Genomic DNA, 11,778 nt, shown 5'->3' with positions numbered 1-11,778 from the left:
GCGCCATCTGGAGGGCGCCGCACCATGGCAAGATCCACCACTGCTGTGCCCTCCGCTGCCCGCTGTGTCCCCCCGGCTCATGCGGTTGTGGTCCCATGAAGGGAACTGGACGCATAGCGTCTACTTTCCCTTCACGGAGAGGACCTTTGCTGAGCGGTGCGCAATGATGTCATCACGCACTGCACAGCAAAGGTCCTCTCCGCGAAGAGAACTAGACGCTACGCGTCTAGTTTCCCTTGACGGAAAGGATCTTTTGCTGTGCGGTGCGCGATGACGTCATCGCGCACCGTTTAGCATTTAAGCGGCGCTTCTGCTGTACAGGGGGCGTAACTGACCACGCCCCCTGTATTAAGCTACGCCCCCATCCCCTGCCCGGGGCGCTGAGGGCCCTCGAACCGGCCCTGAACCCGCTCATCACTACTTGAAATATCTCACTTTGCATGTAATGAGTTTATATAATATATTAGTTTCACCTTTTAAGTTGAATTACTGAAATAGAGTAAATGAACTTTTGCACAATATTCTATTTTTCTGAGTTTCACTTGTAAACAAGATGGTAAACATAGTAGGTAATAGTCCAGTGGTTCCCAAACGTTTTTGAATCACGGCGCTCTAGAGTATCAGAATTTTTTTCACGGCACCCCTAGGCCAAAAGTTTCTTATTGAGAAATATAGAAAAAAAAATTAAATTAAGAAACGTGCTTATATGTCATCCTTAGGTTCAGTTATGTGGTGAGGGACACAATTCATTTCTGGTTGTCCACAACTTTTATGATTGGAAGACATCAGCACTGGTTTTGCCTATTACGTTGACCATATATATTTGAATAGGTTCTTGACACCAATCCAAGGCACCCCTGCACCTCAGGGTGCCTACGCACACAGTTTGGGAACCACTGTAATAGTCAATACAATAAGGCAGAAAATAATGGTAAATAAATTGAAAGCTAGGTGAGAGGCAAAACATTATGCAGCAAATAATGGTAGCTATAGTGATAAGAAGTGAACAATAAGTCAGGCAATAAATGATACAGAACAGGTCAGGCACAATCGGTGGTGGCAATCAAGAGCCATCAAGAGGGATGTGAGGCTGAGTGCAGGATTACGGAGTGCAATGACACAGCGGTCAGGAGTAGTGTGGGCCAAAGATTATAAGTCAAGAATTTACCAGTACTAAAATATGTCCAGGGAGTCAGCTTGAAGCCTCCGGATGCATGGAGGGTGAGTGAGATTTCAGGTTGTTATGATGTCGGTGAAGGGGTGTAAGTCATGGTTGATGATGATGTTGGCGCTCCAAGGTGGAAAAGGTGGTGGTTCGAGACAGCAGAGTCAGAGTCCAGGCTGAGAGTGCTGGTGGTGATCTGAGGTTGAGAGGGTGCTACGCCAAGACAATGAGGGCAGCAGCTGGTACCATGTCATTTTTGGGAGCACCTGGCTGGGTTAACAGTAAGACACTATGGCACTCACACCACAGGAGGTAATTTGTAAACAAAGGGAAGATCCTTTAAGCCTTTCCAACCCCCTCTCTGCGATACCCAATACCAGTGGACATGATAATGAGTTAACTGCCCAGTAGTGTATCCCAACATTGTGGTATGTAGGATGTGATTTAAAATACAGGACAGGAGGAGGTTGGGGGTTTAGTACTGTGTAATATCAGGAGATACTGGAGAGTGTTGTGTTGTCTCCTGACAGTTGGACAGTATTACAGGATTCTACAGGGGGCAGCATCTAGGCTTTGGATCTTCTGATGGATATTTCACCTAAGTATACTATGGGTGGGCATACTGGGTAAAGGTATTTCATATGTTGGAATACTAGGAAATGTAGTACTGTCTCCTACCAGGTACCCTGTGTAAGTAAGACCTGAGCTGGGGGACTGGTGATTATTCTCGCAATTAATGCTCCTTGTTACATTATTTTACTTTACTGTATTATACTGCTCTATAACATATGGTAAAGACACCATTGTATCTTCCCTGTTGTCCTTGTCCTGCCCCCCAGACCTGAACCATTGTAGATAGTGTTAGGGACTTACACAATGAGAGGCTACCTTGGTACGGTGGGTAAGCTCATAGCCCTGGCCAGGATTATGCTAAATGCCTCTGGTTATTACAGGTTGAGCTAGTGTGAGATAGTGCAGCTGCATCTTTTTCCTTCTGTACACTGTATTAAGTCTTAAACAGAGTAGCACCTCATTACCTAATTATGGTGTGCAAACTAGGGCCCACTTTCCTTTGTAATTGATTCTATGTATTCATATGTATATCTGAAGGCATGAGACACCTTCAGCCTAGTTTAGCACCCTGCCCCACCCACCCCTCACTGATTTTAAATAGATAGCCCAGCACCCTGGCTTACACATGTGGAGTGAGCACACTGAGGTATGACTCCTACATTTGTTTACTATGGCAGTCAATATTGGGAGGATTCTCTGGGGCTCCCTGGACCTGCCATGGCTGGACACCCTCTAGGCATCGCAATCTAACATTTATTTTAATACACTATGGCACTTATAGTTTGTTTTATATATGTGTAGCACTTTCACACCATTATTTTTCACTCTTCACATTACTCACACATGCAGCAGTAGCTGCTCCTACATATCTAATTCTTTACTTGTATCACTCTTGCGGTGCCCTGGGGTTGTCTGGCTGAGTGGCTTTGGGGTGTCCTGCCTCCTGGACCTGAACCCCTGCAGTTAGTGTTAGGGACTTACCCAATGAGAGGCTACCTTGGTTCGGTGGGTAAGCTCATAGCCCTGGCCAGAAATATGCTAAATGTTTCCGGTTATTACAGGTTGAGCTAGTGTGAGATAGTGCACTTGCACCTTTTTCCATCTGTACACTGTGCTATTTTGAACCATAAGATTACTTAGGGTTATGTATCGAGCTCAGGCAATATTTCACTTCTACATTCTCATCACAGCCACTGTGTGACCTGTCTGCATCATGCCATCTACCTCAGTACCTAGCAACAACCCACCATTAACGGGTGAGGTCAATCAGACAGCTTACTGACCTCTGACATGCTTGGCACCATCTAGTAAAGCACCTGCATGGGCAAAAGTCACTCAAATTCTCATTAACTTATGGGAGCCTTATATAGTGATTCAGTGCTCAAACTATTCTCCCCAAATAAGCGTAAAGTGCTGAGACAAGCATAGGAGACCCTTCGGTATTGAAGCTCCTGTTTCGTTGTAAGTTTATCAGCAGTACTCCAGTGTTGTGAGTAGACACAGCTGCTCCTGAACCACCACGTAGGCTTTGATTTTGCCTTAATAATTTAAAGGTGAGGGTCATAACTGAAGATGCAGTCACTGCAAAGCATCATGGATGCACTCATAAAAACTTTCAATGAGCTGCTGGAGTTGGAACCCAAAAACCAAATAATCAATAGGACTCACAGCGCACTTTGCACAAAAGATCTCCAAAATAAGTATATAAGGGGCATCAATTACCATCTACATGTTTTAAAAACTAAAGAAGCTATTGCACAGAAGATGAGGTTTCTTGACCAAGTTGACTTTACATACACAACATCCAGATCTTGCCTGGCTGACCTTTCAGCGATGTTACTGGCTGATGCCCTTAACAGAAGACTAAGTTCTGGAAAGAGGAGACCAAGTGCTGCTGGGACTCTCCAATCAGTATTCAGGGTGTACACAAAAGCAAGATGGTCACTCTTTATTCAGCGGTAGACCTTGACTCCTTCTGTGACACCTTGGGCAATCATAATGCCTCAGTTCCTGATTGGTGTTTATCTTTTATAGTTCCAACTGCCCTAAACTTGCCCCAATGAGATGCTGGAAAGACAAATAGGCGTTATAGGATAATAAGAAGCCACAACCAGGCACCAAATGGCAATCCTCTAGAACCATGACTTGGGTTATATTGAATGTTGTGACCCCTATCTGTTATGATGTCTTCCACTCCTTAGTAATTGTCCTTTGCTATTGGTACTTAAAACAAAAAAAGTAGAAAGCAGAAGACTCTTGTTGGGGAGCACTCTAATACAGACAGACTGTTGTGGTCAAATACCAATAACTTGATAAAATAAAAATACTTTAATAAATTCTCATTAAAACGTAATTTAGAGGAGTTCAATGTCAGGGCCGACTGTTTTTTGTGAATACGTTAACCCTGGAAAAACCGATGGTGTAGGTGCTGGGGTATGGTGAAAACAGGGAGGATGAAGAAAGTTCTGTTTCATATATTTATTAGAGATGAGCAGGTTCGGATTTACTCGGTTCTTTACGCCAGAATTATTGTTGTTTCTTATTTTTTGGATTTTTTTTATTGGCTATCCAAAACACGTGATGCCAATAAGGAGATTCTGGTAAATCTGAGTAAGTCCGAGTAAAACCAAACCCGCTCATCTCTAATATTTATTGAAAGACAACGATTCCAATAATGAGCTAAATGACAATCTTTAGTCACTGTATGTAAACTGACGTACTGCAATGAATGGAATAATAATAAGCAGGAACAGTATTATAGATGCATTGAAGAAATGTTCATACAACTAAGTTTAAACAGGCTTGAGAATAAATGAAGAAATGTCCAAATGAAGCAAAGATTAGTGCCAAACTGTAAGGAGTGTTAACTGGATATTGAAGACATAAATGAATCACTGAAGAGACTTGTACTGAAGCTTAAAGGTTAAACTGGAAGGCTGTGAAGAATTGTTCTTGAATGATGCAACAATGAAGATACAATACTGAAAAGAATACTTGCAAGTTGTGAAGATAATACATGAAGCACTGTGAAGCTGCAGCAGACAACAACGGTGAAGAATGAGTTAAACTGAATGATGAGAGAACGAGAACCAGGATTGAGCAGAAACTTCCACAACTGTGTGATTGATGCAGGCAGTCACTCAACAACAGGGTAACCTCTCACAGGACTCCGGGAATCCACTTGTTGCCACTTGGAGAGCGATTAACTGACAGCACAGCAGGGAGCTGGTGGATCTCTTGCGGTGAAGGCTGAAGGCAGACGCCTGGGAGCGGAGGCGATATCAGGACCACAGGATATCAAGGAGAGAGCACAGAGCTAAGGCATAGAGTAGATACAACAAAGCACTGGCTCAGAGTAACATAATCCCAGCCTACTTAAAGGCAGCACAAGCACGGGATTGGCTAACACTTACCCACAGGTGTTTCACAAGTGCTCACAGGTGCTCATTTGGTCTCCAACATGGCCACCTTCTATACTGCAGACACACAGCGGCACTATCAAAACATAGTGACAATAAATGCAAGCATAAAATCTGCGGACATACCCCACTGGAGATGACCAATCTCATCTGATCTTGGAAGGCAAGCAGTGGGGGGCCGGGTCAGTACTTGGATGGGAGACCACATTGGAACACCCTGGTACTGCAACTAATTGCTGCCTGTTGACTTGTCACTAGTAAGAGCCCTATTTGGTACCCCGGTTTTGACTTATGATTCAACTTTCTGCAATAATTTTTCCCTTTAGTATCTGAAGTAAAAATGATGGTCATATATCTCACAGCATAAGGACATTACCATAGACATATTGTGACTATTATTTGACCACAAATATACCCACTTCAGCTTACATGATAGCATCTGAGCTATAAATTGTATATATTTTCTTTCTATATTTTTGCATTGTTATTGATTAACACACATTGGCATCAATTGAACTCCTCTAAATTACCTTTTAATGAGAATTTATTAAAGTATTTTTATTTGATCAAGTTATTGGTATTAGACCACAACAGTCTGTCTGTATTAGAGTGCTCCCCAATAAGCGTCTTCTACTTTCTTCTCTCTCTGTGTTTACATTGATACCCTCTGACTCAGGGAAGCACCGCTGATGGTAACCTTATATACACAATATAAAGGATAAGAGAACCTCATGTGTATGGTTACCAAACTAAGAAGCACATTCTTGGATACAAATCAGTTTTATAGATGACAACTACTACACATATACAATTATCTTTAACCGGTGCGGTTTCCGGGGATCATGCTGACCCGTTCGCTTGCTGCTTTATGTCGCAGCTGAGCGAACAGGTTTCTTCTGCGCATGCGCTGGTGCCATAGTGCGCCGGCGCATGCCAGTTGGTGTAGGCCATAGCAGGCCTGCGACTGCCTCTGCCTGATTGACAAGCAGAGGTGGTCACTGGGCGGGAGGGGGCGAAAAAGCGACGTTTGGCTGCCATTTTGTGGGAGCAGTCTGGCCAACGCAGGCATGGCCAGACCGAATGGGGTGCGGGCCGCAGCAGCTGCGTGATGTCACACGCAGCCGCTGCAGGCCGGGGAGCGATGATTAGCTCCCAGCCAGCACGCCAAAGCTGCACTGGTCAGGAGCTACTGTTGAAGTGTAAAGGCATCGCCGCTGTGCGATGCCTTTGCACTTCTGCGGGAAGGGGGGCTTCACTGACATGCGGGCCGGACTAGCCCTGTGCTGGGCGTCCCCCCGCATGTCAGTGTGAATGATCGTAGCTGTGCTAAATATAGCACAGCTACGATCAACTCGAAATGACCCTCCATCTCTGTTTCTTGTTAACCTATTGGTACTTAACTTAAGGTGGTGTAAATATATGAAGACACCTTAGGCTTAACTCCTCAATCAGTCTATATAGTAATATGTACAGTATACTTTATATGTAGTCGCAACAAAACACCACTCACAATCAGGGCCAGTTCTAGAGCTTGTGGCGCCCCCCTGGTAAACAGAGTTGGTGCACGCTGATGGAGTGCGTCCAAAAATAGGGGCGTGGCTTCTTCATAGGGAAGGGGCTTGTGCCCCCTGTAGCTGTGCCCACAGCAGCTGTGCCCCAAGTAGTTTTGACCCCAGTAGTTGTGACCCCAGTAACTGTGCCCCCTGAAGTTGTGCCCCTGTAGCTGTGCCCCAAGTAGACGTGCCCCCAGTAGCTGTGCCCCCTGTAGCAGTGCCCCCAGTAGCTGTGCCCCCAGTAGCTTTGCCACCTGTAGCAGTGCCCCCAGTAGCTGTGCCCCCAGTAGCTTTGCCACCTGTAGCAGTGACCCAAGTAGTTGTGACCTCTGTAGTTGTGACCCCTGTATCAGTGCCCCCAGTAGCTGTGCCCCCAGTAGTTGTGACCTCTGTAGTTGTGACCCCTGTATCAGTGCCCCCAGTAGCTGTGCCCCCAGTAGCTTTGCCACCTGTAGCAGTGCCCGAAGTAGTTGTGACCTCTGTAGTTGTGACCCCTGTATCAGTGCCTCCTGTAGCTGTGCCCCCAGTAGTAGTGACCCCTGTGGCTGTGCCCCCAGTAGATTTGCCACCAGCAGCTGTGCCCCCCTGTAGCTGTGCCCCAGTAGCTGTGCCCCAGTAGATGTGCCCCCCTGTAGCTGTGCCCCCGTAGCAGTGCCCCCAGTAGTTGTGCCTTCAGTAGTAGCGCGCCCTGTAGTTGTGCCCCCAGTAGCTTTGCCCCCAGCAGTAGTGCCCCCAGTTGCTGTGACCCCTATAGCTGTGCCCCAGTAGCGCCGCTTACAAACACACACAAAGAAAAAAAACACAATACTCACCAGCCCCACTCCTACTTCCGACTGCTGCTGCACTGCCCTCCATCTTCGCCCGCTGGCTCCTCTCTATGGGAGAGATGTCATGACGTCTCTCCCATAGCAGCACCGCAGAGACACTAGAGGTCAATAATGACCTGTAGTGTCTGTCAGTGGCACCTGCTGCAGCTGGGGAGCGGGGACTGGAAGCGGGGATCAGGAATAGCGGCTCTTGCCAGGGCGGCGGCGCCCTCGGGACAGCAGCTCCCAGGACAAAAAGCCTGCAGGAGCTGCTACTGCTCACAATGAACCAGAGACTCTGGCCTGTAACTTTCACTGCACAGAAATTAGTTTGACATATATACAAAGTTGCAGATGAAGCACAATGGAAACTTGGAATAATAAAAACCTGCGGTGGCTTAAGCGTACCACTTTGTATACAGATTCAGACTCGATAGCACACAGATGTACAAATGTTGCACATCTAATTATAGTCTGGCTGAGCAGTTTAATCTTTTCCAATAGTTTCATTTGTGAGATAAGATGCACATTTTTAGCAAAAAAAGATGTTCGGAGCAGCCGAGAAGCACAGGACCTGATGTGCTGGAAAAGGCTATTTGGTGCGACTACAACAATAGGGTATGATGACACATCTGTAGCACAGAAAGCTAGGTGAATAAGAACAATCTGTAATGACAGTCTGGCAACTTATACAATGACGGTTTGGAAGAAACAAATGTGTAATAAGTAGTGATGAGCGGGTTCGATTTTACTCGGTTCTCAAAACAGCATCTTATTGGCTATTCAAAACACGTGACATCCGTGAGCCAATAAGATGCCATTTTGAGAACCGAGTAAAACCGAATCCGCTCATCACTAGTAATAAGTGGAAAGCTTGCTCACTTGTGCTTTCAGTTTGCGGAACTTATGAGTTATTGGCCCAGGTGCAAAAATATGCTCTGAGACCCCCTCCTCTGCCCCACCCCAAGTTCATAATATAACACACACCCTTGGGCGATGGGGAGAGGCAGTGGGTGGCAGGGAGAGGCTCAGGAAGATGGGGGAGCAGGGGCTGTTGGGGAGAGGTAGAGTGTGGCATGGAGATGCTGAAAGTGAAAGAGAGGCAGTGGGTGAGACAGTGGGTGACAAGGAGAGGAAGAGGATGATGGAGAGAGCAGGGGGTGTTCGGGAGAGGCAAAGTGTGGCATGGAGATGCTGAGGGTGAAAGGGAGGCAGTGGGTGAGACAGTGGATGATGGGGAGAGGCAGAGGATGATGGGGAGAGCAGGGGGTGTTGGGGAGAGGCAGAGTGTGGCATGGAGATGCTGAAGGTGAAAAGGAGGCAGTGGGTGAAACAGTGGGTGACAGGAAGAGGCAGAGGATGAATGGGAGAGCAGGCGGTGTTGGGGAGAGGCAAAGTGTGGCATGGAGATGCTGAGGGTGAATGGGAGCCAGTGGTTGAAACAGTGGGTGACAGGGAGAGGCAGAGGATGCTGGGAAGAGAAGGGGGTGTTGTGGAGAGGCAGAGTGTGGCATGGAGATGCTGAGGGTGAAAGGAAGGCAGTGGGTGACAGGTAGAGGCAGAGGATGATGGGGAGAGCAGGGAGTGTTGGGGAGAGGCAGAGTGTGGCATGGAGATGCTGAGGGTGAAAGGGAGGCAGTGGGTGAGACAGTGGGTTATGGGGAGAGGCACAGGATGATGGGGAGAGCAGGGAGTGTTGGGGAGAGGCAGAGTGTGGCATGGAGATGCTAAGGGTGAAAGGGAGGCAGTGGGTGAGACAATGGGTTACAGGGAGAGGCAGAGGATGATGGGGAGAGCAGGGAGATTTGGGGTGAGGCAGAATGTGGCATGGAGATGCTGAGGGTAAAAGGAAGGCAGTGGGTAAGCCAGTGGGTGACAGGGAGAGGCAGTGGATAAATCTATCTGTGCATTAGAGGAAGTACGTGGCTGTGATCATCAGCACTGATAGGTGGAAGGACTCCCCTATCAGTCTGGCTCAGATGGTGACTGATGCTGATGCACATATGGCACTGCCTCAGTTAGCCAACAATTTTCTAAATAGTCGTGTGGAGTGACATGGGAAAATTCATTTCTGCTCTGTGCAGCAGTGGGCTCCTTAGTTCCGCCTCTCTGGGATTCTTATTGAGAATGAAATCGAAAGATTGCAGTAGACATCTCCATTTTCTGCTGTGACCCACCTTTAAATAGAAAGAGTGGAGTTAAGAGAAAATCCTGCGCTCTAGGAGCAGCTATAGTTAGTGTGGACGAGAGTATATCACCAATTATACTCCAAGGGGTTAAACATGTGAAAGGAATTTGAGTACACACTTTCAGTAGCGCTCCATATAACAGCAATACCGTAAATGATATAAGTATAAAAATAAAATATAAAAATAAAGATAATAATAAATATATGTATAAGTTCTTGTGTGATTCTAGAAGGGTTTTTGCATGAAATCTTCTCCTGATGAGGTGTTATCCAGCCATCTCCGTCAATTCAGATCGTGGGAGGGAAAAGGGAAATGGAGAGAGGGAAAAAAAGAAGAAGAATAAAGTCTCTTAGTCCCTGTATCCTATACAGTTGGATATAAATATATCAAAGGGTGAGTTCTAGATCTTCCTCCGTATGGGTGGTGTTAGTGGTTTACAGTTCTTATAGGGTCACCCTTGTGATAAGCAGTCGATAGTGTGCTCACACTGTTCTTACACAGAACATGGGAGAAAATTCTTATAAAGGTTTCTTTTTCCGTCACTAGTCACCGTACAAAGACTAGGTGAATGCTCACATGTATGCTTACATCAGCTGGAGTGTGAAAAAACACGTCAAGGTATCTTTTATCGATCCTCCCTTTAAATAGATTCAGGGGATACTTTAAATTTGCAGATATCACCAGAAATTGATTTTTTAGGTTACATCCCTCAAATTTCCTTTTATCAAAAGGCCCCAAAATCTTAATGCTAATAAAATTATTATTTTTACAATTTTTTGTAACCTGACTAATATATAAAATAAAGGTATTGAATATTATCTAAGGGCTATTGTTCCCCTAATGCTGAGATATATAGTGTACATAACAAAGACAAAAATAAAAAAAAAAAATTACAGGAAAGAGCTCACTAATTGGATTGCTTCGGAATTACCATAATTAGTGATGTCATCTCTGGGGCATTAGAGAATTGTACTCTCGGGTCACTGAGATGTATATAATAAAGGTTCCTCGGTCACAGCAGCCAGGAGTTATGTGCATCCCGGATGTCAAACGGCTACATGTAGACTACACATCTCTTACCACAGGTATCGTTATATTGATGATATATAAGACAAGGGGCAGGGGCATGAGAACACAAATGCAGCCAAAAATGGAATTTAATATTAATACAGCGGTCATTCTATTCACTGATCTTTTTATGATTTACCACTTCCCTAATATACTCATTATGTCACCAGAGTGAGAGGACATCCGGGCTGATTCTATTACATATCACCATTGTACAGTGCATTTTACTGTGGTTGTAATTACATTGATTTATACACTCGTAAGAGGTTTTCCCTCTCTGGTATGTAGTTATTATAGACAATTAATCAACAACAAAGAGCCAGCATTGCTGCATGAATGGTCATTTCAAACTAATAGGACCAGCTTTTATATTTCACATGTTATTGATGACAGATAGGGTTACCCTGGCTCGCTGGCAATGAGAGCTGACCCCACTACATTCTACATTAGAGATCAGAGGTTCCTTCTTTCTCAGGCAGATTGCTCTTGACGGTGTCTCGAGTCCAGTAGTGGTCAGGTGGTGGGCTTGGGAGAACCCCTAAATCTAATACAGAGAGAAATTGCCGAATGCCAAACCCCTGGTTCATGTTACAGACTCACAACATAACACTGCGTTGACAATGTGTCATGTAATGATAGAATATTGTATTATTATTACTCAGGATCACATATGGAGTTTGCTCCTAAAGGAAAAATACTGTTCTGAAGCAATAAACACATATTTCATATATAATAACACATTTATATTGCTTTCTATACTCAGATCAATGAAGAGATACCTATCTATCATGCTATCTAAGTTACCATCTTATACACTTAAGCACATGCTTAGCTAATATCAATTAGGACACACATACAATCTGTACACTGACTCTTCAGCAATAACATTACATAGGTGACCACCACGCTACAATATATCAGACACAGTACTGTGGCATCGCGACCTGAATAACCACCTGTATGGGAAAAGGGGGAAAAAGTTTGAGCAATCTCAAAAAAGAAGGA

General features: G+C 45.2%; 1 pseudogene; it reads left to right on the top strand.

Annotated features, from left to right (window-relative positions):
* The first annotated feature begins 5,269 nt into the window (after positions 1–5,269).
* Positions 5,270–5,389, top strand: LOC134937550 (5S ribosomal RNA; annotated as a pseudogene).
* The last annotated feature ends 6,389 nt before the right edge of the window (positions 5,390–11,778 follow it).

This window comes from Pseudophryne corroboree, chromosome 6, assembly GCF_028390025.1.
Source record: "Pseudophryne corroboree isolate aPseCor3 chromosome 6, aPseCor3.hap2, whole genome shotgun sequence".
Taxonomy (NCBI): Eukaryota; Metazoa; Chordata; class Amphibia; order Anura; family Myobatrachidae; genus Pseudophryne; species Pseudophryne corroboree.
Note: the sequence above shows the minus strand (reverse complement) of the source record. Positions and strands in the feature narration are given on the sequence as shown.